This window comes from Nycticebus coucang, chromosome 18, assembly GCF_027406575.1.
Source record: "Nycticebus coucang isolate mNycCou1 chromosome 18, mNycCou1.pri, whole genome shotgun sequence".
Taxonomy (NCBI): Eukaryota; Metazoa; Chordata; class Mammalia; order Primates; family Lorisidae; genus Nycticebus; species Nycticebus coucang.
This window is the reverse complement of record NC_069797.1, coordinates 71,151,774-71,179,415: the sequence shown is the minus strand read 5'-3', so window position 1 is coordinate 71,179,415 and position 27,642 is coordinate 71,151,774. Positions and strand designations below refer to the sequence as shown.

Sequence of the window (27,642 nt, the reverse complement as noted above, 5' to 3'; positions counted from 1 at the left end):
CCTGCCCCATTTAGAAGATAGGCCCTTTAAGTTTGCCTTACAATTTGTATAGACACCAGTAAGTCTCCCTCCTTGACCATTAGAACTTAATCCTGAGACTTCTATTCTCTTACATGGGCAAATGCAAATTCTGGATTCTGAGCAAAAATAAATACACGAATTAAAATCTTAAAATGCCCACTTACCCTTTGTTAAGAACAAAATAAGAGTTCACATTGAGAGGGCTTTCTCATTTTCAAGGTTCCCCACAAATCGGGGCCTTTTCAAGCAAGGCTTACACCTCTGTTTACATGACAAGGTGTGGGGTTGACCATTTTGTCCAGAAACAGACGCATGTGTCAGGGTCTACATGCACCTGTGCACAGGGGTATGCACACACAAAGAGAGAAAGAATCCCTTGGTATATTGACAAAGATTGTTCGTCACAAAGGCTTAGCAGTTAGAACTCTGTCATCACGCGTAATATCGCCTGAAATGACTTGGAAAACTTTAATTACGTTAGTGCCTTATTTTCAGCTCCTGTTATCTTTTGAACTGGAGGGTGGGGGGATGGGTTACCCCAAGCCTGGGCTTTTTCTAAAGAGCCTTTGTCTTTCCGTCCAGGTATTAAGTTGGTGGTGCAACAATCACAGGTACGTTGGGTTCACTTTTCTCCACCCCCCCCCCCTCCAGCCCCCAAACGCCATCCTGGGTCTGAATGTGGGCCTGTGTTCTCCTGGCCCACTGTCCTCAGGCCTGCACAGGGGACCTCAAGAGAATGGGCCACAGGAATGCACCCAGAACAGAGCCAGATTGTTCAGGCTGTGTGAAGAAGAAAGAAAAAACAGGCGGGAGGGTGGGGAGGGAGAAAAGAAAAGCTTTCCTTGTGGGTTCAATTTCTCCGGAGATATTTGGAGGATAACACAGTAATTTTTAAAGGGGGGAGGGGCTGCACCGCAGGGGGTGCAAAAAAAAAAAAAAACCGGAGAGGGCTGAGTTTTATCGGCACAGTGGCCCATACAGAAAGGTGACATTTGAGAGAACAATTGCTAGGTTGTTCGGCCACATTTGCTTCTATGAATGAGGCTTAAGAAAAGGTGTCTTTGGATTGCTACTAATAGTCATCTTCGGCATTCCTGCGCTCTCTCTCTCTCTCTCTCTTTCTTGGTTCCCTTATGAAATAAGGGCACACAGGTAATAAACAAAGCACTATAAAAGATCAGATTGAGGTATTCTGTGGGCTCAGTCAGTGTCTGGAGCGAACGTTCCACACTCTACTGCCGGTGCTTTCGGCTTCAAAAAAGCTGCTTCGAGGCTGAGGAATAGTGGCAGGTTTAGACCAGACCTGACCCCTTTCTCACTTTCTGCAACCTTGCTGAATTTAAAAGGACCACATCCTTGGTCAGCTAAACCACACCTGGTGGCCGAGGGAGAGAGGACATGATGGCAGGGGAGAGACCCCTGGATTTGCTCATTTGGATTTTGGAATTTTACTTGATTTTCTTTGACAAGCCTCATGCCAGATCCTGGTGAGTAGCTGCCTGGGCTAAAAAGCTGTCTGTCTTTTTTATAAAAGAGAATTTTTTTGTCTCAACTTTGTTCGATCCTCTGGCTCTGATCCTTATTTCTTCCCTCCACCCCCACCCGCTTCTTTTGCCTTGATTTAGATGCTTGGGGTTACATGGAATCGCCCAGCAGAGTCTATCCTGGCCACCTGCTGCAGGAGAAGCCAATCTCTGCCAAGGATTCAGATTGCTGTGCAGGAATTGGGGGAGGGGACGCTAAGAGGGCTCGTTTGATTTTGGAGGCTAATCAGCAGTGGATGGCTGGAGAGAGGTGTGAGAGATTCTTCTCCCAAAGGGCAAGCTTTCTTGCCAAGTCTTCTTGCTCCCAGTCGGGCTTCCACCTTCTCTGCCTTTGTCTCTTCTGGAATTCTCCTTTGCTCTCAAATCTCAATCTGCACAAGTCCCCATCGGCAAACCAGGGAACCCTTGGGAGGTGTGAAGGGCCCTGCCTGGTTTCAGAGACGGAAGGTTAAGGGAGGGTAAACAGCTGTGCATCTGCTTTCCCAGTGTACCCTGATGTAGAAAGTTCACCCCCACGTCGGTGCTGCTGAGCTGGGCTCCCATAGGCCCAGACTCTGGGTTGATAAGTAACTGAAGATGGAAAGGGAGACCCCGGGTTTTGGGTCTCTGCACTTCATTGGAGCCTCACTAATTCTTTGCTCTGCTTCCTGCATTTCTTTGCTGGCTTACAACAGCCAAATAAGTGTCATAGACCTAGATGAAATGATAGAGGTTTGAAGAGCAGAGTACAGGGTCTAAGTCGGTCCCTGCCTGTGTTTGTGTTTGGATGGGAAAGTGCTGTGCTTGACGAAGCTCAGAAATGCCCATATTGCTTCTGGGCAGTGTAATGATATTGATTTCTTAGTTCTAGAAATCTCCTGGAGAAAATTATCCCAGCAGCTGTGCATTCTCATCTACCTCTTGATCAGTGAAAAAATACCACAAGCTGGTTCAATATATCCATTCGACAATACTGGATTTTCTTATATTTATACGATGTAGGTAGCCACAGGATTTTTGGTACTTACTTTTCAAACGACCCATTTACTGTTATTATTTTTATTAACTTGTGTTTTTGAATAAAGAAACTGAGTCACCCAAGGTTTCAATGATTTTCCAATTATTACAAAGGAAGTCTTTTCTGAGGGTTAACTAAAACCTGAGATTTCTCAGAAGAGAGACAGACTCATGTGAGTGTGTGTGTGTTTAAACGTAGGCACTGCTGTATACCCTAGAAGGATTGCACACAAACACAGCGGCGCGGCGCTTCTGTTCAGAGGTGTGTGTGTGACAATCAGTCATTCTGTAGAATACCGAGTCACCATAATTTGGTGACTTAGATCCTGTTCTCCATCTTCCAGCAGATCCCCGTCTGACAGCCTGCTGTGTGAGCAATGAGGCCGAATCCTGCAAAGACATAGCATTAATTCGTAGGAACAGGGTTCTACTTAATAACTCATAAATGTATTTCACAGACAGGTACAAAGTTAAACATATCTGGGCCTTGATAGATAGGTTTGGAATGAGTGAATGAACAGACGCTCAGAAGCTTTCCCAACTTGCCGTGGCATAGAAAATTGCCTCTTTATTTGCTCAGCTTTGAGGGTTTTTTCCCCCCGGTGCCTGTGTTTTCCAAGCAGTATAGATTTCTCTAGAAATAACAGGGCTTTTAATATTCCCGCTTGAAAAGAAAGCTACCAAACATTTGCTTTTCATCTGTGCCAGGAACACAGTAGGGACTCAGTAATTGTTTGAGGATACAGGGTACGATCGAATAGCTCCCTGAATTGTAGAGGTTGATTTACAGTAATGTGCACCTCTGTATTGGTTTCCACATGTATCGTCATTCTTTCTTGAGTGGAGTATTCGGTTTTTCAACTCAGTTGACAAATCCTTTTCTTAATGTCTCCTGTAACTTATCAGTGACTTAAATTCAGGCAGTCAGTCCATTGCTTTGATATTGGGTACATATATCAAAAACCTATATATCTTTTAACTTTTATTCTTTGTACTCTCAGAGATCATCTATATTTAATCAAGATGTATTGGGTAGTCTAATTTAGTACTCCATTTTCTCTGAGACTACAGGTTGAAATATGGGTGCAGCATGCGTGTCCAAGTCCTGTCACAAAATTTACTTTCTTTTCTCACACCTCCCTCATGGGAGACTGAGAATGACCAGCAGAGCTGGTATAGAGGTCAAACAATTGTTATTCATAGAAGGCGACAAGGGGGGGCAAAGTTAGCATTTGACAGTTCTATAACTAACCCTAAGTCACAATCTATGGCCGTGTTCTAACATGTATCTTGCCCAAACAATGCTGGGTGAAGTGGTTTGCAATGATGTCTAGACCTGGGACATTTGCCTTTTACAGACTTATAGGGGAATGGGGACCCAGGACACAGACACGTGTTATTCACTGCTTTTTTCTTAGCTTATTAGCCTTGTGGGTAAGGGCAGCATTAACCATGGGCCCAGCAGCCTTCGGGAATAACATGGCAAAAGTCAGGAAAACACACAGTCTTGTGTTTGGGGCTTTAAGAGACTCAGAGGTGACTTGGTGCTCAGGAGGATTTGAGAACACATTGGCTTATAGCCATGACTGTTGGCTAATAATTGCACTAATCTTTTTGAGGGGGAGATTTTGTGTGTGCAAGTTCCCTCTCCCTCAATGCCCGAGTCAGAACAATAGGAGAGTTGTGTTTCTGCACTATTCTGGGAGATGGGTGGGGGGGCTGCAATGGGGCGGATAAGATCTTTGGTGGATGGGCCACTGGGCGTTTGTGCCAAGTCATCCCTAAGGAATTTGGGATCTGAGCATCACAGCCTTGGCTAAAGATAGGGAAGTAGCTCAGGTTGAGATGTTTGAGCAGCAGCTATTGTGGGGTTTCCAGATCAGTGTCTTTTTAAGGGACCTTGGAAGCAAATGCCATGCTTACTGGAAGGGGAGGGAGGTGTGTGTGTGTGTCGGGGGGATGCACGTTGATGTCTCATACTCAAGTCAAGTCGTCAGCGCTACCACAAGGAATTAAAATAATCTATGAGGAGCATACACCCTCTGACATAGGGATTATTATTTAAATGTTAAGTTGCGTTGGAAATGCATCTTAGAATTTAGAAAGTAAATGCTCGGTAAGTATTGATGCCTGGAAGTTTAGACTAAGAAGCTCGAGGGTTCTGAGACCCACGAGGCAGGTGGATCTCCCAGTACATTTGTCACAGTTCACGCTAATTTCCAACCTTCTCCCCGAAAACGGGGCACATAATTGTTTCAAACATCCTGAGCCTACCATTTCCTTTTGGTGAATTTCCACGGGCTAGTTCTCCAAACGCAAGGCATTGAGAAAGCCAGGTCCTTGCCAACATACCGGGGGCGGGGGGGGATATGCCTCCCTGCCCGAGCTTTCCCTGGTGGTGCCCACTTCGGGGGAGCGCTGGGCCTGCCTTCGTCTGCCCCCTGTTATGGTGCAGCTGCTGAGCTCAGCAACAAGGAGCCAGTGGGGAGTGGATGGAGCACCCCGTTAGTGTCATTTGGCAGGAGGCTCCACGCTGGCGCAGAAGGGCAGTGAAAATGAGAGGAGGTGAGGATGTCTCCACAGGGTGGGGGGTGGCCGGCACCTCGGGCGGCGGGGTGGGGGGAGCTGCTGGTCTGGATTAATTGGAGACCCAGCAAAGACACCACTTCTTCTCCCCTCTCGGACCCCAGGACTTCTCCAGCCTGCATTTTCCAACTCCTTGTGAACATTTCCAATTTTTTTTAAAAAATAAAAATGTGTGTGGAAAAATACAGTAAAAGTGACAGCACTTTCCCAGTTTCCGACAGTTTTGTTTTGACTTTACAATCAGCCAAACTGGAGCCCCAGAGTAGCGGGCTTAATTTGTCACCTTGAGTTATTAACCGTTTCCCTGCCCCACTTGGTGGGTGTCCTCCTGGCACCCCGCCCTGGCTGGCGCAGAGGCCTGCTAATCTTGTGCCCTTTTTCTCCGGCTTATGGCTCTGCCTGGAGGGCCCCATTTCCCTCATGGAGGCAAATCTGAATTCACTTCACGGTCACCTCCGGTCTGGTTTGTGCCAAGCAGAGGCTGAAACAGAAGGGTATGGGAGAGCGTGTGAAGAGTAACTTGCGAGAGGCTCCTGCAGGATCCAAGGGGCCCTGAACTTCAACAGTTCAAGCCTATTTCTCTTGGTTAAGGTCCAACAGGCCGACGGAGGCTTATTTTAAAACTAGGATGATAAAGAATATAATCTGCTGAGAAGCAGAGGGAGGGCTCATCCCAGTGAATATTTTCATGTCAGCAAAGTTAGTCTTTGTAGCATTTTGCCCTCCTCTCCCCATCATGCCCCTGGTACCTCAAACCATCATTTTGTCCCCTGAATACTCAAGATGTTATTGGGGGCATTACCATCTATTAGACATTACCCATTGTTTTCTTTTTCCTTACCCCCAATGCCGTCCTCCTGGAAGGCTTATATTTTTGTACCACCCAATTAATTAACAGGAATAATTGATCCAAGCTGGTGAATTCTTTTGGGAGCTACTACTGGTTGGATGTGTTACTCTCAAATAGTGCATTTCAAAATGAAAGTGTCTTTTAGAAACAAACTGAACTTGGATTAAAAGTTGTAGTTTTGCAGGTGGTGCCTGTGGCTCAAAGGAGTGGGGTGCCAGCCCCATATACCAGAGGCGGTGAGTTCAAACCCAGCTCTGGCCAAAAAAACCCCCAAAAAACTGCAAAAAAAAATTTGTAGTATATTTGCAGGAAATATAACAAAATAGAAAAGTGCATACAGAGAAACCTACTTCTTCAAGCAGCTCAGGTCATTCAGTGGAAGCGACTGCAATGACTAGTTTATTGCCTCTCTCTTTGCAGAGATGTGGAATCCATGTGTGAGCAGTTCTATAATCCCCACCACTTTGAAGTTTGTAATAGATGAGATATTTTAGAATCATTTTATATTTGCAGGAAAGTTGCAGAGATATTACAGACTCCCTAGGTAGCCAATTCCCACTTTCCCTTTTGTTTTATCTTGTCTTCATGGCATGTCTGTCACAGAGAGGAAACTGACACTGGTACCCAATCCTACAGCATAGCAGATGTGGCTGGCTTTAGCCCAGTGCCTTCTCTTGGTTGCAGGACCCCATCTAGGATGCCACCTGAAATGTGATTGTCACATCTCCTTAGCCTCCTCGGATCTGTGACAGTTTCTTAGACTTTCTTGGTTTTTGATGACCTTGACGGTTTTGAGGACGGTCAAGTATATTGTAGAAGGTTCCTCAATCTGAGTTTGATTGATATTTTTCTCATGGTTAGGTAGGGGTTATGGGTTTTGAAGTGAATGACCTCAGAGATGAAGTGCCCTTCTCATCATGACACCACAGATACATCCTTCAGCATGATTATCACACTGATGTCAACTTTGATCACCTGGCTGTGGGAGCATGTGTCAGATTTTTCCAGTATAAAGTTAATTCTCCTACTTTCTATACTTTAGTCTTTGGAAGAAAGTCACGAAACCCAGCCCATACTCAATGTTTGGAGAATTATATAATTTTTTTTTTTTTTGAGACAGAGTCTCACTATGTCACCCTCGATACAGCTCACAGCAACCTCAAACTCTTGGGCTTAAGTAATTCTCTTGCTTCAGCCTCCCAAGTAACTGGGACTACAGGTGCCCGCCACAATGCCTGGCTATTTTTTTTATTGTAGATGTCATTGTTGTTTAGTAGGTCTGGGCCAGGTTCAGACCTGCCAGCCCTGGTGTATGTGGCTGGTGCCCTAATCGCTGAGCTTCGGCTGCTGAGCCAGAAATATGATAATTTTTTTTTTTTTTTTTTTTATTGTTGGGGATTCATTCAGGGTACAATAAGCCAGGTTACACTGATTGCAATTGTTAGGTAAAGTCCCTCTTGCAATCATGTCTTGCCCCCATAAAGTGTGACACACACTAACCATACTTCACATGTTTTGCATCTCTTTTTTTGAGGCAGTGTCTCACTATGTTGCCCTTGGTAGAGTGCCGTGGTGTCACAGCTCACAGCAGCTTCCAGCTCTTGGGCTTAAGCTTATTCTCTTACCTCAGTCTCCCAAGTAGGTGAGACTACAGGCACCCAACATAGCGTACTTTACATGTTTTGCCTCTTTTTTTTAAAAAAAGAAACAACGTATTTTAGACATAGTTTCATATCAGAAATTCAAGAGCTTCTGCATTTTCCATTTACATGAATTTATTCTATAGATATATCAATACTCTGAGTTAGCTAGTCCCTTTGTGATGGGTATTTAGGTTGCTTCAATATTTTGGTCTTGTAAACAATCCTGAGATAAATAATCTGGCATAATTCAAGTACATTTTCAGGATAAATCCCTGAAGGTCAAATGACAGCTTAAAAAATGTAATCTCACAAGCTGCTACCATATCGCCTTCTGTTGTCACTCCCCCCAATAATATATAATCAAAATAATTTGGTATATGGAATTTCAGGACAGTAGAGGATGTATTTTTAAAATTTCTAGACCATTCCATGCTTTTGAAAATCTCATTAAATCACAGCATAATAAGGATAACTATGGAAAATCTAATTATTTAGATGCAACCTGGCCTGTAAGCTAATTTAGTGAGTCATGAGCACAGAAGTCTCGGGGTCCTCAAACTGCGGCCCATGGGGCACATGAGGCAGTGTGATTGTATTTGTTTCTGTTTTGCTTTTTACTTCAAAATAAGATATGTGCAGTGTGTATAGGAATTTGTTCATAGTTTTTTTTTTTTAAACTATAGTCTGGCCTTCCAACGGTCTGAGGGACAGTGAACTGGCCCCCTGCTTAAAAAGTTTGAGGACCCCTGGAAGTGCTAAAGACTTCACCTGTCTCCTATCTAGTTCCTTAACTAGGCTTTCGCTCATGCCCATTCCCTTAGAATATTCTTTATTCTCACAAGACTCACACCATGTTCCCCAACTATTCATGTACCATTCAACAGGTGTGGTTCGGTTTTTCTCATTTTGGCATAAATGAATTCCATCTACTTTGGATTTATTTCCACCTATATGTTCCTACACGTGGCCTCTTAAGTCACTGTTATATTGAAGAATGCTTTTGCCTACCGTGTATATAACATACACGTGCACACCTGGGTGGGCGGCTGCATCTTCTCTTTATCTCATCCTTCCTCAAAGGCTGCTGAGTTCGATAAGAAGTGAGCCCTGTTCTCGGTAGAGCTGTGGGCTAGCCTTCTTCTCCTCCTATATTGCCTGCTACAAGAACGAACTGTCTGGGAGGAAATCATTGAGCTATCTGCCTATCTCTGGTTTCTTGGTGCTCACACTCGTTCCTGAGAATAAAATGAGTGACAAATACAGTAGAACCTCTCTAAGGTGATCACTCAAGGGACTGTGGCAACTTGGCCAACAGACAGAGGTTACTTCTAACTAGGCCTACTGTACTGATTTTGTACACATGGTGCATGTCTGATCTATGAAAATTAGGTCAATTTAAGGTCAGTGTAGAGAGGTGGCCAACTATGAAATTTTTACTGTGTTTTCTCTGTGACAGATATCAATAAAGATCAATAGAGAGAGATTTGAAATTATCTAGAATGACTGGAAATCACACTGGAGTGACTCTGGGCCACAAAGTCATCACATATAGAGGGGACCATGGCTTCTCTGTTGTGGGGTGCTGCAGCCTTGAATTTACTTACTGCAACCAGGCTGGCTGCCCAATGGGAAGGCTCTTCCGATCAGCCATTCTGGTGTTTTAGTCTGTTCTGTCCTGCTGTAACAAAATACCATAAACTGAGTAGCTTACAAATGACATAAATTCATTTCTCATAGTTCTGGAGGCTAGAAAGTTCAAGATCAAGGCACTGGCAGATTCAGTGTCAGGTGAGGGCCCTCTTTCTAGTACATAGATGGAGCCTCTGTATCCTCACAAGGTGGAAGGGATGAGGGTGCTCTCTGGAGTCTCTTTTATAAGGGCACTAATCTCATTTGTGAGGGTTCTACCCTTATCACTTAATAACCTCTCAAAGGCTCCTCCTCTTAACTTTAAGGGTTAGAATTTCAACGTATTAATTTGGGAGTGGGGGAGGCACAAACTTTTACACATTAGCACTTGGCTCCTTTTGGTGCAAATCCAAGTTGAGGCAGAAATATTCTGCTCTAATGTACTTGTCTTTTGTCTAAGATGCTGAACACCTAGTCTTCCTAAGATTGAGAAGGCCAGACATCTTGCCTTTGGGGACAGGCTTATCATTGTCATTATTATTATCATTATCATTTGGTGAAACATCCTCCATTGCTCTTCTATTTCCTAATCCGTGTATCCAATATACATTTCTATAGACATGGTTTTATTCCACTTGGTTCTCACTCATTCAGTCTATTTAAATTATGGGATTTTACAATTGGAAGGCAGCTGGGAATCTCAAGTCCAAGTCTCTTTCAAGGTCACAGAGCTGGTTGCAGGAGCCCAGGGGCAGCTCAGACTGGTCTCTGATACTCATGAGTTTGTTTCTCTCTTCTTTCATAAGTATCCAATAATAACAGCAGCAGTAATGAATAACAACAGATAACATTTATTGAGTACTCTCCATGAACCTGTGAATAGTAAATGCTTTACATGTATTGTTTCCTTATAACAACTCTCTAAGTCAGGCAGCTACCATTCCTCCATTTAGCAGATGAGGAAATGTAGCAAACAGTGATTAAGTTACTTGCCCACAATCACAGGGCTAATAATAGGTGATACCATGACAGACTGCACACTTATCCTTGCGATTATGCCTTTCTGTTTCATTACAGAGCAAAATAAATAGCACCTGGAATGCAGAGACAAGATGGCAGAAACAGTCACAGCCCTGGGGAGTTATCATTCCCTAGTAGACGGGACAAGATGTGGGGACAGGTTGTCAATAAAATACAGAATACCCAGTTACACTTGAATTCTGAATAAAGGCTAGCTGAAAATTGTATTTTATCACACTCGAGTGATCCTGGGGCTGCCTGTGAGCCCCGGGTCCACCCGTTCCCCTGGAGAGCCTTTGCCCACCATGAATGTTCCTTTATCAATGGTGAGAGATACTGACATTTTTATTGTTGTTAGTTTACCTCAAATATTGCAGAGGACATCAACAATTATTCTTTTTTTTTTTTATCTAAAACTCAAATTTTACTGAACATTTGATTTCCAATTTCACATTTTAAAAGTATAAGTATGTCCGAATGTGCATGGGAAATACTTATCCGGAAAAACATATTTGTTGCTAACCTAAAATTCAGAATTCATTGCGTCAACTGCACATTCACGTGTGAAATGAGGCAACTTTCCATGCTGAATAATAGCTGTGCACTCTTCCTTTTCCTCACCCGGGATGGTCTTTTCCTCCTTCTGACTCTTGTTCTATTGGGGGGGGGCCTAGACCCTCAGGGTGCCCTCCATCCAGAATGTACAGTCTTGAGGCAGAGCAGTAGGTCCTAGAGCTCCGTACATACCAGGCCGTCCCAAGCTGCCCTGTAGTCAGTGTGGAGACGGTTCCTTCTCACCCGGGGCTCGGCCTTGGGGCGCACCCTGTGACTCCCGAGGCCGGCCCTCTGCTCTAGGAACACTTTTCCTCTTGGCTGTCCCCAGGTCCTCTCCCCAGCCCTCCACCCTACCACAGACAGATGTTTCACCGGTATCCCCAGTCTGCCCAGTGGTGCATGCTGGTTTGCATCAGGTCACTTGGTGTTCATTAGTATTCACCTAAGTCCCAGAGCCCAAAAGGCACGAGGCAGCAAAGTGGCCTGGCTACCTCTTTGTCCCCTCTCCGGGATAGGCTTTCATGGGGAATCAGCATGAGCCTTTGGGGTGGGGTGGGTGGCTGCTCTGAGCACACTGGCTGCAGTCACAGCCTGTGTACTCTCTGGGATGGGGGCGTGCTGGGCCGGCTATTTTAAGGCCAGACTGGTGAATGTTGGGTTCCCCTCCGTTTACCTAGGCTTTCAGTGTTTTCCCTGGCACCCTCCACAGTGGTCACAGAATGTGGGAAACCAGGCCAGGGAAAAAATGAATGCTGTGTGATGACGCCCCTGGTAGCTACTGCTAAATTCCATGGAAAAGATGGGGGCTCGCTATCTGTGTGTGCATACGGTGTCTCCCGAAGCTTTTAACTATGTTGGCGTCTGCTCAACACCAGAGTTATGGTGGAAAAAGAAAACTGGCTGCAAACTCCGTGCATGGCCTGCCTGCGAGCCCTGGGTCCACCCATTCCCCTGGAGAGCCTTTGCCCACCATGAATGCTCCTTTATCATTGGCGAGCGATACTGACTTTTCAAAAATACTGTGTAGGCCTTGTGTCCTAGATGCCTGTGGCATGAAGGCTCTGCTTCCCTTTCAAGGGTGTTGGCTGAAAAACTCACCCAGAAACCTGAGAAAAATATCTCCACTTGGCAACTCGGGAGGCTGACACCAACCAGAGAAACCTTCTGTTTCTCAGCCTGCTGGCCAGAAGCTGCCCAGTGGACAGTTATTACAAGGGCAGGAAGCAACTTCAGGACTGGGGATCGTGCAGCAGGCAGACCCCAGTTATCTCAAAGTCCCACAGGGAACATTCGCTATACCACTGAGACTCACACAGTGAAGATTTAACTCGTCACCGTCCCTGAGTTGTAGATTATTGCAGAAAAGTCCTCTGCAGACCTTCCGTAGGCTCGGCCTTCTGGGTTAGCTCTGCTTTGTTAGTGCCTATAGCAAAGTCAAGTCCCCAAGTGGGGCTGAAGTTGGGGGTATGGATGGCTGTGGGTCATTCCCAGTGTTCAAGTAGTTTTTAAGTGCTTACTGTACACTAGGCAATGGACTGATCATAATGTTGTCACAATACCACTGTGTGGCATGTGTCATTGGATCTGCTTCATAGCTTCACTGTGGCCACCAGACAAGGTCACCTCCTGTGCTGTCTTCCTTTACACCAAGAAACCAAAATAGAAGAACATTCCTTTTGACCATGTATCTGCCCATCTAATGGTGGATTCATTCTTTCAGGAAAAGTAGGTCCTACCCAGAGTCAACGGGTCCATGTGAAGATTTTTTTCACGTATCTGTAACTGAGTTCTGTTCAGATAAAGGTGATATATTCTCATTATTCTTTGGTCACATCAAGTGACAAATGCCTCACCCAAAAGCTGTTGTCTTTCTGTCCTACCTGGGTGGATTCTGTTGACTGCAGGACCATTTGCATGACCTCAATGGATCTGAAGATGGAGACCATTGCTGGGCATGGCGGCTCACGCCTATAATCCCAGCACCTCGGGAGGCCTAGGCAGGTGAATTGCTTGAGCTCAGGAGTTTGAGACCATCTTGAGCAAGAATGATACACAATCGCTACTAAAAATAGCAAAAAATTAGCCACGCTTTGTGGTGGGCACCTGCAGTCCCAATTACTCCAGAGGCTGAGGCAAGAGGATTGCTTGAGTCCAGGACTTTGAGGTTGTTATAAGCTAGGATAACACCATGGCACTCTAGTCTGTGTGAAAGAGTAGGACTGTTTCTCAAGAAAAAGAAAGAAAGAAGGAAAGGAAGGAAGGAAGGAAGGAAGGAAGGAAGGAAGGAAGGAAGGAAGGAAGGAAGGAAGGAAGGAAGGAAGGAAGGAAAGAAGGAAGGAAGGAAGGAAGGAAAGAAAGGAAAGAAAGAAAGGAAGGAAAAAAAAAATGAAGCTAGAGACTGTTCAGTGTGGCCAGCAGAGCAGCTAACTCACATTGGTCATTAAGACTTCACAGGCAAATTACTTATGAATGGATTCAGGGGTCTGTGAAAAGATCCATGTGTTTGTCCTCAGGAAGGTAACACCCAGTATGTAGGTGTTTAATGTTGCTAACTTCCCAGCAACTGAGAAAGGGCTCCAAGTCCCTGGTACTTGACTAAATCTAGGTAAAGTCACAATTACAGTTTTCATCGATTGGTTGATCCCATGGATGCCCAGCCGATATCTCCCTCTTTCTTTGCTCTGCTCTCAGTGGATGTTGCTCTTTTTAATTGTGCTGATGCAGGCAAGTCTCCATTCGGAAAGTCCTGAGAGCATCTGTTAGTAAAATAATCCATGGGCATTGGCCTGGGGCCACCTTCATTACTGATACTTGTACCAGTTATGATTTTTAGTTAAGTTCTTGATAACCCAGAAGACCACAGCCTCCTTGTAATAATAGGCAGACCTCCCCCCTGCCTGGGCGACAAGAGTGAGCAAAACACCAATACCTAGAAACAAAAATACGTCCTACTCTGATTTTTCCTTTCTCCAATTTGTATAAATAATCAACACACTGAAATGGGCATAAATGTATTTATGATCTATGTACAAAAGACTTAATAAAAAAAATTATAAAAAAAAGAAGTCTGAAACCCAGAACCTGGGAAAAGAAAGGGAGGCAGCCAAGCTGCCAACCGGCCTCTCATTCTCCATCAGAGGCCCTCCTGCTAAGAGCATTAGTAGCTGTTTACTTGCACTTCTCGCTTTTTCTCCTAATTCTCCAAACGCTCTTCATGTTGCACAGCGAGGGGAATTCATTCCACACCATTTCTAAAGGACCTACTATGGACAGATGCCTATGCTTGGTGCTCTGAAGGACTTGATCAGTCACACATGAACAAAGGAAACTCAGTGACCATGTCAAAATCTAGCCAGATGGCAAAATAACCAGCCTGACTCTGTCATAAGCCACCTGTGCTTCTGCCAAAGTATGCACGTCAACTAACACTCACGGGAACAAATTGTTCATTCTGATATTCATTCAACAAAACACTTCTTTTTGTGTTCACCACTGAGAGGAAAGCAGAATGGAAAAGAATAGATCTCCTACCCTCACAGAGCTTATCATTAGGCCACTAGGAGAGAGTTTAAGTAGGTTATATATATATATATATATATATATATATATATATATATTGAGACAGTCTCAAGCTGTCACCCAAGGTAGAGTGCTGTGATGTCACAGCTCACAGCAACCTCAAACTCTTGGGCTTAAGCGATTTTTTTTGCCTCAGCCTCCCAAGTGGCTGGGACTACAGGTGCTCACCACAACGCCCATCTATTTTTTTTTGTTGTTGTTGCAGTTGTCATTGGTTGTTTTAGCTGGCCCAGGTCGGGTTCAAACTCACCAACCTTGGTATATGTGTCTGGTGCCCTACCTACTGAGCCATGGGCACCGCCTAGGTCTTATATTTTCTTTTTTTTTTTTATTGTTGGGGATTCATTGAGGGTACAATAAGCCAGGTTACATTGATTGCAATTGTTAGGCAATGTCCCTCTTGCAATCATGTCTTGCCCCCATAAAGTGTGACACACACCAAAGCCCCACCCTCCTCCCTCTGTCCCTCTTTCTGCTTTTCCTCCTCCCCAACCTTAATTGTCATTAATTGTCCTCATATCAAAATTGAGTACATAGGATTCATGCTTCTCCATTCTTGTGATGCTTTACTAAGAATAATGTCTTCCACTTCCATCCAGGTTAATACGAAGGATGTAAAGTCTCCATTTTTTTTAATGGCTGAATAGTATTCCATGGTATACATATACCACAGCTTGTTAATCCATTCCTGGGTTGGTGGGCATTTAGGCTGTTTCCACATTTTGGCGACTGTAAATTGAGCTGCAATAAACAGTCTAGTACAAGTGTCCTTATGATAAAAGGATTTCTTTCCTTCTGGGTAGATGCCCAGTAATGGGATTGCAGGATCAAATGGGAGGTCTAGCTTGAGTGCTTTGAGGTTTCTCCATACTTCCTTCCAGAAAGGTTGTACTAGTTTGCAGTCCCACCAGCAGTGTAAAAGTGTTCCCATCTCTCCACATCCACGCCAGCATCTGCAGTTTTGAGATTTTGTGATGTGGGCCATTCTCACTGGGGTTAGATGATATCTCAGGGTTGTTTTGATTTGCATTTCTCTAATATATAGAGATGATGAACATTCTAGGTCTTATATTTTCATCATGAAGGATAAACAGGGAGTCTGGAGGTTACTAGGACATTTATCATGTTTGAAATGGAAACATACTTGCCACCTTAAAAGAGGCATCATTCTTTCCTAGCCCTCCTTACAATGAAAAAGACATATAAAAATTTAAAATAAAAAGGAAGAAAGTGTGACACTGATGTGAATGAATTTTAAAGCTCTTCTCCATGATGAGATCTTTAGCTGACAAGTCACACGTGGATGCCCAGGGCAGGTGCCGCCACAGTGCGCCTTTCATTAGGGAAACAGACCCTCCTAGGGGGCTCACATTTAAGGCAGCTTTTATAGAACTTGAAGGTCACAGAGAGACAGGCCTCCAGGAAGTAGGAGGGCTTAAGCAGAGCAGGGAAGGGGAAGGGGAAGGGGAAGATTGTTACAGGGATCAGAATGGGGGACAGAAAACATATTGTCTTCATGTGAAGGGAGGAGCAAAGCCGTGGAGGAAGAATGGAATAAAACAATAAGGAATAACTGTAGGGTCTGAGTGATAGCTGGGCTGAGCTTTCTTCTTTTACAACCAATTTTCATGGAACACATATGCATGATACGAAAATCAAAAAATCTATAAGGTCTGCAAACTCAGTTCCCTCCTGGTCTTGGCTCCTAGCCGTCCAGTCCCGTTCCCCACAGGTAGCAGGCATGTTCCTGGGTGCCCTTCTAGAGATGGTATGTGTGCTTATAACCTGGATAGAAAGGTGCAGGGGGAGAGAAAAGAGACAGATGACAGTGTATACTAGCGTGTACTTCAGTATTGTTCACTAAAGTCTAACACAATGAGGCCTTTTAAGTTCATTCAATGAATGCAAAACAGCTTGTATTGCTGTAAGATCAGTCCAAGCTCCTTTTCATATCAAAACACAGAGAGCTGACTTTGCACAGCTCCAGAATATTCCTTCATACCATCCTTCCATGAATATCTTCTCCCATTGATGGACATTTTGTCACAAACTTAGGTTTTGTCACAAACTTCTGCTCTTAAAAACCATGTGGTTATGTTCCCGTAGATCTTCAAGTATATTTGTGAGACTCGTTCCTAGAAGTGGAATTGTTAGGTCAGGGATTGTGTACGTTTGAATCCTAATAGATATTGAGGCTGATATTAACTTTGCCCAGATCAGTATTTTTTTTTTTTTTTTTTGTAGAGACAGTCTCACTGTACTGCCTCGGTAGAGTGCCGTGGCGTCACACGGCTCACAGCAACCTCTAACTCTTGGGCTTACGCGATTCTCTTGCTTCAGCCTCCCGAGCAGCTGGGACTACAGGCGCCTGCCACAATGCCCGGCTATTTTTTGGTTGCAGTTTGGCCGGGGCTGGGTTTGAACCCGCCACCCTCGGCATATGGGGCCGGCGCCCTACTCACTGAGCCACAGGCGCCGCCCCCAGATCAGTATTTTTTAGATATTAAACCTGTTGCTCTTTGCCCCAGATGTTCTGGTCCTGGGGACAGCATAAGCAGAAGGCACGGAGCTTTCCCAATTTGTGTGATCATAGGAAACACTTGGGGGTGGAGCTTGTTAAAAGTACAAATTTTGTTCCCCACTTCACACACCAACCAAGTCGTAATCTTCAGAAGAGGGGCCCGGCAATTTGAAGTACAGCCAGGCAAATCTTGGAATCTGTCAGCATGAAAAGGTAATATCCCAGATTTCGATGTCAGGTTCAAGTCAGATGTAGTTTAGACCCAAAGGGAAGGTGATAGGAAAAACTTATAGCACCCATACTTGAAAGAGTAAATGAGCTGCATTAGTTTCTTCCTTGCAAATATTTCCATAAGATTTTGGCCGCTTCTTGCTGGGATAGGTGAGGCACGATACAGTCCCATGTGTGGTCAACTTATAAAGGTTCGACTGTATTATCTTTACTTCTCATGAAGGTGCTGTAGTGTAGGTAATTTCTTATTTCCTGTTTTTAGATGTGGAAACCAAGGTTCCCCAGAAGGATGTGATGTGCCGTACCCAGCCCTTTCTATCAGTGATAAAGCCGGGATGGGATTCAGGCTGTTATATTCCAAGATTCCGATGTTTGCAAAAGCACAACACATACTTGGAAAGGGGGCATAGAAGAAGCTAGAGGACAAACAGGGCCCAACATGGGCAGTGCATTTCATAGTTTTTCTGTTTTTTTTTTTTTTTTCAAATTAATAGGAAGGTATAAATTTTTAGGCTGCATTGTTCTCACTTCCATGGTAAAGTTCAACTTGTAGTAGTGCCCTTTGCCCAGGGAGTGTGCTGAACACCCTCACGGTATGCAAATTAGGTGAGATCTCACGAATTGTCCTCCATCCTTTTGCCAATCACCATCCCCCTTCCCTCTTTCCATTCTTTATCCCCCCTTGTTAGACTATATTTGTGTTTTATTGTTCGTGTGAGCATGTAATTGTTTACATATTGGTTTCATATTAGTATTGAGTACACTGGAGATTTTTTTTTTCCCGTTCTTGAGATACTTTACTAAGAAGAAAGTGTTTCAACTCCATCCAGGTAAACGTAGAAGATGTAAAGTCTCCATCTTTTCTTATGGGTGAATAGTACTCCCCAATATACATAAGCCACAGTTCGGTAGTTCATTCATGGGTTGATGGGCGTTTGGGTTGCTTCCAAGACTTGACAATTATAAACTGAATAAACCTTCTGGTGCAAATGTCTTTGTGGTAAAATGATTTTTGTTCTTCTGGGCAGATGCCTAGTGATGGAATAGTGGGATCAAATGGAAGAGCGACTTTTAGTTATTTAAGAATTCTCTATACTTCTTTCCATAAAGGCTGTATTAGTTTGCAATCCCACCAGCAGGGTAGAAGTGTTACCTTCTCCCCATGCAGTTTTGCCTTGAAGCGAATGAAACGTTATTTCAGCACAGAGAGTCAAATTTGCACTCATTCTAAAGATAAAAATAGGAGATGTCAGGATATTTCATACTGTCATCAAGCCACTCCTGGACTGCCAGAAATCTCCTTTCACTTTCCTCTTGGTGTTTGTTTGGTTAAAAACTTTGAGGAATACTGCATCCTATTTAGTTGCCTCCGCTTGTACACTTAACACAAGACGTGCCATGAGAAACAATGTGTACCTTCAAAACAGTGTGGTACCAAAACACCTAAAGCAAATACTGTTGGACTATGCAAGAACAATTTGGGCAGAAAACACACTTGTAAACCCAAAGAAGCATGAAACCACAGAAACAGTAAATGAAGTAACTCCTGTCGAAACTTTCTCCCTTCTTGAATGTCTTTTTCCTTCCTTTCTCAGGTAAGAATGGTGGTGCCCCGGGAAATCTCCAAGAGCAACTTCAAGAGCCAGCTACCCCAGTAATCCCTACAGTTGGAGAATTCATGCCAAAGGAAAAATCTGGAGCATCTCACAAACTGTGGGGTTGGGAAAGCTAATCTAGTTCTTGCAGATGCACAAAATGGTCACCTTTTTTCTATCTGTGAAAGGAAACTGTGCAGGGGACAGTTGGTTTCCTACTGGGCTGATGTCAGATTAATGACCTTGCCTCTTTTAAACCCTTACTTTTGAAGAAATGCGGAAATGCAGCAACTATTTCAGGATTCAGTGAGACAGAGGAGCAGGGTGATGCTGATGTTATATAATTTTAATACTTTCAATGATAATAATAACATCTGATACTTATGAAACACTTATTATATGCCAAGCATTAAAACAGTAGTTCTCAACAAAGGGTGATTTCCCCCTCCCTTCCGCCCACCTGCCAAGAGAACATTTGGAAATGTCTGGAGACAGTTTCTTTTGTGCTGATGGAGAGGATGGTGGTTGGTAGTTGAAGTGCTACTAAAATCTAGCAGGCAGATGCTAAGGTTGCTGCTAAATGACTTAGAATGCACAGGATAGCACACTCAAAAATCAGGAAAGAATTATCCCACCCAAAATCTCAATGGCATTGAGGTTGAATAACTGCTCTAGACTGAAGCGTCTGCACAGATTTAACCTTCACAATAACCCTATGAGATACACACTATTATTATCTCCAGTTTATGGAAGAGTACATTTAAGCTTAAAGGAACTAGCTCCAATTATTTTGACCTTTCAACTGTCTCAGGTTTCTTTCTTGAGATCTATTTGGTACTACGATCATTGCAGACAATTTAGACCTGTCCAGTGGCTGGGAATTAGTTTCCTCAAATGTCAGAATGAAAGTTACTCGGCTCATGCTGACCCAATTCCCATCCCATTCCGGGATGATGCTGACTAACAGCTGGTGGCTGGAGCTGTGGGAGAAGATATTATATAATGTCTACAAAAGTAATGAAAAGTTGACTTAACCACTAAGATAAGCAACCAGCAAGATAGAGACTGAGAATCTACACTGATTCATGAATATGTTTTCTAAGCATGATATCTAGATCCCGCCCCCCCCACATCCTCTGTTCTTTAGTCCCAATTTTAGATAGTGATGTGGCATGTGCTGTTGAGAAAACAAAGCTCTCAATGCCATGAGAATCAGACGGAGAGGCAATCTCTGCACTGCAACCTTATACTGAATTAGGTCATTGAATTCCAAGAGCATGGCTCCCGTGGAAGACAACTTCTGACTTTTCTTTTTTCCTTTCTTTTTTTCTTTCTGATAATTGCATAGCTTCTTGTCAAAATATTTATGAGTAGAGACAGGAAAATCAGGCTCTTTCTTTAAACCATCCTTCTGCATCTGGCTCAGCTTTTCTTACTACTTCTCTTTCTTCTGCTTGGTTTTCAAGTCTTAGTTTTTTCCCAACTTTTTCACATTTCTCTCTATTTACATTTTCTCTTGTTTAATAGTCCCCACTACCCATGTAAAATGTGTCAGAGGGAAGAGAGAAGAATTGTCTAAATAATTAGATTGACCATGTGCCAGGCCCATCAGCATGGTTGGGTCTGCGAGGGCATTGGCCTCTTTAGTGTAGTGAAGGAACATTAACTTTTAAGTCTTTTGTAAAGGAATGAAAGCTCCCTGAAAGTCTGTGAAACACAATCTTGGTATATTAGGGTACAAAACCAAATAATTTCCTGTCTTACCATTTTCAAAAACTATCCACTCTAACCAGCCATCTGCTTTGTTCGTGCTGTTGAAGCATCTTTAAATATGATTGTTACCATTTCAATTAACTGAATTTATGATACTCAACATACAAGTTAACTTAGCAGATATTGATTAATCATGTATTATGGGTCAGGTGATGTGCTGTGAGAGGTATGAAGATGCACACGTCATAACCTCTGCTCTAAAGAAAATATTTGGGTGGGGAGGATGATTAAATAGGTATTCAATTATCCTTATACATGTAAGTATCTGTATTAATTATCTAGTGCTGTATAACACATTGTCCTAAAACTTCATGACATAGGATAACACATATTTATCATCTCGATTTCTGTAAGTCAGGAGTTTGAGTGTTTCTTAACAGAGACTTTAGTTTCCAAGTTTCTCACAAAACTAGGATCAATGTGTCAATCTAGCATTTGTGGTCTCATCTAAAGTCTCAACTAGAGAAAAAGTCATGTCTGAGCTCACTTATGTGGTTGTTGGGAGGAGTCAACAACTACGTAAGTGAGAAGGCAATTGAGAGAGTTTGCTACCAAAAGTCACAACTTTCTATCAACTAATTTTGGAAGTGACAGCCTGCTGCTTGTGTGTATTCAATTAATCAGAAGCCAATCACTAAGCCCAGCCACCATTCAAGAAGAGAGAATTATACCAGAGCTTGAACAGCAGGAGAGGGAATCATCACATCCTTAGAAGCTGTATCAGAAGCTGCCTATCACAGAAAGTTTAAGGATTGTTAAATAGAGCTCAAAGAAGTTGTGATTTTGTGATAGCAGAGAGTAGTAAAGAAATCTTATCTTTAAGAGGAGATATTTTCTGACTACATAGATGTTGGACTGCTCTAGAAGGTTTTGGCATCTACCTCGTGATGTTTGGAATAATTCCAGACCTATGGAATTTGTGATTGGAACCTTGGTAGCTAACCACATAGATTTTATGTCCCTAGCTATGATGAAGCATGGAGCTTCAACAATATCCCCAAAGTCCCATTTATGGTTGTTCTGTTTGTAATCTTTGTCACAAGAAATTGTTTGTACTCAAAGATCATTTAATTGTGCATCTATTTGTGTGTGTGTGTAATCGTTATTTGACCCTTGAGCAATGTGGGGATTAGAGGGACCAATCTCTATGTAGTTGAAAACTTGCATATAAATTTTGACTATCCCAAAACACAACTAATAATAGCCGACTATTGACTAGAAGCCTTATTGATAATATAAATAGCCAATTAACTCATATTTTGTATATGTACACATAGACTAAAGTTTTATACTAAAGTAAACTCAAGAAAAGAAAATTCTATTAAAAAATCAAGAAGAAGAGAAACATATTTATTATTTAAGTGGAAGTAGATTGTCATACTCACCTTGAGTAGACTGAAGAGGAAGAGAAGAGGAGGAGTTGGTTTTGCTGTCTTAGGGGGTGGCATAGGTGGAAGAATATCTACATTTCAGTGGTCCCACATAGTTCAAGCTCATGTTGTTCAAGAATCAACTGCACAGGGTGGCACCTGTGGCTCAAGGAGCAGTGTGCCGGCCCCATATACCAGAGGTGGTGGGTTCAAACCCAGCCCCGGCCAAAAACTGCAAAAAAAAAAAAAAAATCAATTGCACATTTATATACATTTATATATCAGTTAATGCTAAATAGTGAAACTCAAAGATGAATTACCCTTGAGGGACCAGACAATAAAACTCAAAAATGAGTAAGACTTACCTTTGAGAGTCTGTCCTTAGTCTAGACCCAGGGTCAGCACTATGTACTATGGATTTGCTCTGCCCTTTATGCCATCTATTTTTCTATAGTTCCTGAAATAAGAATAGTTTTTACACTTTTTTAATGTTTGCAAAGCAAAAGAAGAATGATATTTTGTGAAACATAAAAGTGATATGAAATTCAAATGGCAGTGCCTGTAAAGTGTTATTGGAACCCAGGCACACCCATTTGTTTAAATATTGTCTGTTAAAATAATTCATATGTTGAAATCTAAATGTGATTGGTGGGTCCTATGGAGGTGGGCCCTATGAGAGGTCATTAGGTCGCAAGGATAGAGTCCTCATCAACAGGATTAGTGCCCTTATATAAGAGGCCCTGGAGAGCCCCCTCTTCCCTTCTACCATGAGGAGGACACAATAAGAAGGTCATCTATGGACCAGGAAATGAGTCCTCACCAGACATGGAATCTGTTGGCACCTTGATATTGGACTTTCCAGATTCCAGAACTGTGAGAAATAAATTTCTGTTGTTTATAAGCCACTCAGTTTATGGTATTCTCTTAGAGCAGCTCAAGCAGATTATGGCATCATCTATGGCTGCTTTTGCAAAAATAGTTGAATAATCACTTCAGAGATCATATGGCCCACAAAGCCTAAATTATTTACTATCTAACCCTTTTAAGAGAATGTTTGCCCACTTTTAGTCTAGAGTAAGTTTGTCATGCAACAAATAATTATTGAACTGTGATAACTGAGCACTAAACTCGCAGTCTAGAGACACAAGGAGCGCAGCGCTGGAGTGTGTGAATGCTGTGGACGTCTCCTTGAGGATAAATAGGAGTTTTCCCCAAATGGGAGGAGAATAGTAAGAAAGGGCAATCTATTTTGAGGAGTCTTAATTGGTGATCACAGACTCCTTAGAGGGTGAAGTACTCTCTGAACTCTTTTGCAAAACCCTGTTATGTGAATTCATAATGTCCAACATTTCCTCCTCAGGAGAGGGCTCATCTTTTTCAACAGATGTTCAATGGTGTAAGAACTGCCATTGTGGGCAGCCATATAGCCCATGCAAACTCACAAAGATGTGATAGACAATAACACACTTTTAGGGATAAATCACAGATTAGTGAGAACAGAAAATTGATTTCTATGGAGAGTAGGAGGAAATGAGGCTAAAGAAGTGACACAAAGCATCAGAAGGATAACCCAGGACCTGGTGTTGCAGAAGGTCTGAGACAACACAGCACTAAGGAATAGCCAGTGCGAGGATGTTGAACTACACCAAGCTAAACAGACTTCTGCTCTCAAATGGCCACTGCATCAAAGGCAGCTGGTGGATAGAAAGAACCCAGCCACCCTCAGGAGAGGCTGTAGATTGGAAGTTCATCGTGTCAAAGCTGGAAGAGTTGGCCAGGTGACCAAATCTTTAATCCATCCTCAGTCAATCCTGATCCCATAGCCCCCTCCAAACCAAAACAACATTGACTAAACCTGCTTCTGCCCCAAGAAAGCCTGGGCAAGCAGCAATAGGTCATTACGAGACCCGCTTCCTCTTCTGGAGCTGAGACTTCAGACTTGATTATATCATCAGGCATGGACAATAACATAGAGTTCCCAGGTACCAGTAAGGAGGAAGAGCTCCTAGGACTAGGGAAATGGATGCTCCAGACACTAGTTGAGGAGCTGTGTCTGGGAGGTAATGGTTTTCCCTGGATTCCTTTTCATATTTTATTTAGGTTAAGTTCTTCTCAGCAGGGTGATTTCTTAATTAGAGCTGCCCAGCCAAGCAGACCTCCAGCTCAGACCCCTGTGTTGCCTTCTAAGGTTTCATGAGGGACCTTGTCCTGCCTTATTTCCTGAGTTCTAATATTTGAATAGTATGCGGTGTATTTCAATGGGAGGAAAAGACATGTAATTTAATCATCTTTATTAGATTTTTGCCCGTGGATGGGGAGAGGAGGAGGAAGGAGGAGGGACCTGGGTCCTCTCTTTGTTAATTTTCTTTTTCTTTTTCTCTACCTTTCTTCCAGTAGTCAAAGAAAGAAGAGAATCCACTCCTTTCTTCCCGCCTCCATTTTTTTTTTTTTTTTAAATAAAGAAGCTAAGTGAGTATACATTAAGCCCCAAAGAGAATTGTGTTCATTGCAGGACTTTTCGAGGCCTGCTAGAACCTTTTCTTTAAACAAATTATGCAGTTCATCCTCCAGTAAACCTGGATCCTGAGAGTAAGCCCGATGCTCCTACAACCTCCTGTCCTCTTCATCAGGAAGACCTCACAAAGTGGAGAAAAATTAAAGCGAGAAATGGTCCATGAGGTAGTCCCTTACCTGGTTATAAACTGGCATCCTTTTGGCCCCAGGGAGAACAGAGAGAGGTCTGGAGTTGGCATATGGTTGAGGGAAGAGAGAAGGGAGATTTGTCATGTTATCACATGGGGGCTGTATGCCTCAGAATGGGGTAGCAACTCTGAGCAGAAATAAACAATAGCAGGGGAACAGTTAGCAGGGGATCTTTTATAGGAAATAAATCTATTGCAGTTTTTCAAGAATCAAAGAGACAGAGGGTGGTGCTCATAGCTCAGTGGGTAGGGCGCTGGCCACATACACCCAGGCTGGGAGGTTCGAACCCTGCCTGGGCCAGCTAAAACAACAATGACAACTGCAACAAAAGAAAATATAGCCAGGTGTTGTGGTGGGCGCCTGTAGTCCCAGCTACTTGGGAGGCTGAGGCAAGAGAATTGCTTAAGCCCAAAAGTTGGAGGTTGCTGTGAGCTGTGACACCACAGCACTCTACTCAGGGCGACGGCTTGAGTCTCTGTCTCAAAAGAAAAAAAAAAAAAACAGATAAAGGAAAAAAAGAAAGAGACAGAAAAGAAAGAATTATGTCCAGAAATTTCCCAATTGTCCTGTTAAATGCACAGACCCCCACACACAGCTGCTGTGTTTTGCTTCTCACACCAACAGGACACATTTGATCAGGTGTGTGCTGTCTAATTTATACTTTATTGCCTCCTACCCCATACACACACACACACACACACACACACACACACACACACACACCCCATGTACTATAGCCTATAATCCCTCCTCATGTCCCTATCCTGTTGATCTTTCCTCACTTAAAAATTATCAGGAAAGAATTTATTCATTTGGGAGGGTTCCAGGCACCACATTTATGTTCAGTTCAAATGAAATGGGAGCCAGACTTTTCAAGCATACTGTTTTACAGATAAAACACAAAGGCAGACAAAATGTGGAAAGAGCCTAAATGCCCACCAACCCAGGAATGGATTAACAAGCTGTGGTATATGTATACCATGGAATACTATTCAGCCATTAAAAAAAATGGAGACTTTACATCCTTCGTATTAACCTGGATGGAAGTGGAAGACATTATTCTTAGTAAAGCATCACAAGAATGGAGAAGCATGAATCCTATGTACTCAATCTTGATATGAGGACAATTAATGACAATTAAGGTTATGGGGGGGGAAGCAGAAAGAGGGATGGAGGGAGGGGGGTGGGGCCTTAGTGTGCGTCACACTTTATGGGGGCAAGACATGATTGCAAGAGGGATTTTACCTAACAATTGCAATCAGTGTAACTGGCTTATTGTACCCTCAATGAATCCCCAACAATAAAAAAAAAAAAAAAACACAAAAAAACACAAAGGCAGAGCTCCATTATTGGGAGACGCTGCCCTTTCTTTTCCCCCTTGACTTTTGTTTCTAAGCAATTTTAAGCTCGTTTGGAAAGTCTCATAATAGGGGCAGAGTATTTTTTGCCACATCTATGTCATGAGGGCTTTCAATTAGGAATAATAATTTTATCTCTAAACGGATGGAAAAGGTTTACCAAAGCTGGAGGAGATACTTTTACTGATATACCCTATAGGCTGATCTCAATCCTCTCAATGTTAAACATGCTTGGTCTAAGAGAGTCTTATTTATATGCCAAATGTCTTTATTAAATAATTGTATTAACACAGAGAAAAATCTTCTTACAGTGGGTTTCTCTGTATGATCAAAAGTTGTCTGCAATCCTGCTGATAGCCTACTTATTAAATTTAAAAAGAGATACCTGGTGAAGCCCAGTCTTTGGCAATGTTTTTCAAAATTCATTGTAATATGGCTGGAGGGGTTGCTAAGTTTTATCAAAATGATAGTCTCCAGACAAAAAGAAGACTGAAAAACAGGCCTCCCATCTACTTACAAAAATTAATTCCTAATATCATTGTAATATGACTTTACGTGCAGAAATAAAATGGGTCTGTGATACTTGCTTTGATTAAGAAAAAAAAAGTGGCAAATTCAAAGACAAATTATATGGGTGAATCTGGGTTTGTGGGGTATGAAAAATAGTTTAAAAAGGCAGGGGAAGTGAAGTTTGGTGTGTTTATATATTGGATTATAAAGCTGAACTAAACACACACACATAATTTTGGAACACAAACTTAATACATGTTCATTATAGAGGAAAAAAAAAATCCCTTGTCATCCGCCCACTGAGAAAGCACCTTGGTTCTGGCCTCCCAGGCTTGGTTTCTGCCTTTGTATGACGTGAGCTTGAAAAGAAAAGAGAGAACTGGGAGAGTCTAAGCCAGTGGTTCTCAACCTTCCTAATGCCGCGATGTATTTTCATTGTTACAAAGGGGTCACGACCCACAGGTTGAGAACCGCTGGTCTAAGCACTGTGGCCTGTTGGGGAGAATTAGGGGGCTAGGTCAGCCAAGAAAGGGCGGACAGCAGGACGGGCTGAGTGGAGCGCATGCATGAAGCCCCTGGGGAGTGCAACCTAGTGGCAGAGATGGAAGGAGAGTGACCGATGTCCAGGAGAGAATAGGGAATGTGCACAGGGCTTAGTCTTACAGATACATTGCAAATCCTTTAGCTACTCAATGATGCTTGACCCAAATTACCTTTCTTGCTTACTCCAGATGCCTTGAGTCTCTGATATTATTACTAAGTACCTGCCATGTTAAAAGTAAACATTTGCAATCGAGGGTGATTTTTCTTTTTTCTTTTTAATTATAATTGGGATGTACTCACAGCCTGGCATGACGTGAGGTCTGGCTTAGATTAGCCCCTGGCTGAGAGACCCATGCTAATTTAGTGGCTGCAATTATGCCTGCCTCTAATGGTGCTCTGCTCTTTGTAGGATGTGCCCTTTGTGTTGTTTTCTATAATAGAAGCAATGGTTATGCTGGGCCCTCTATACTTTTTTATTTTTTTTTGCCCCAGGCCCCATAGGACACACATTGGTGAGACGACTGGCTGAGATTAGGGGTATGATCTGTGACCCTGAAACAGAGTGAAATTAATTGGCAGTGAGGGGGTTGATCTCATGAAAATCATGAGCACCGT

The 27,642-nt window shown here is 42.9% G+C and overlaps 1 long non-coding RNA gene across 1 annotated transcript in view; it reads left to right on the top strand.

The window, feature by feature from the left end:
* Nucleotides 1–21,783, top strand: part of LOC128571175 (uncharacterized) — an 85,563-nt gene extending 63,780 nt beyond the window's left edge. The window contains exon 4 of the long non-coding RNA XR_008375690.1: nucleotides 18,771–21,783. This is a non-coding gene — a long non-coding RNA (uncharacterized LOC128571175). The remainder of the gene's footprint in view (nucleotides 1–18,770) is intronic.
* Nucleotides 21,784–27,642: the final 5,859 nt, after the last annotated feature.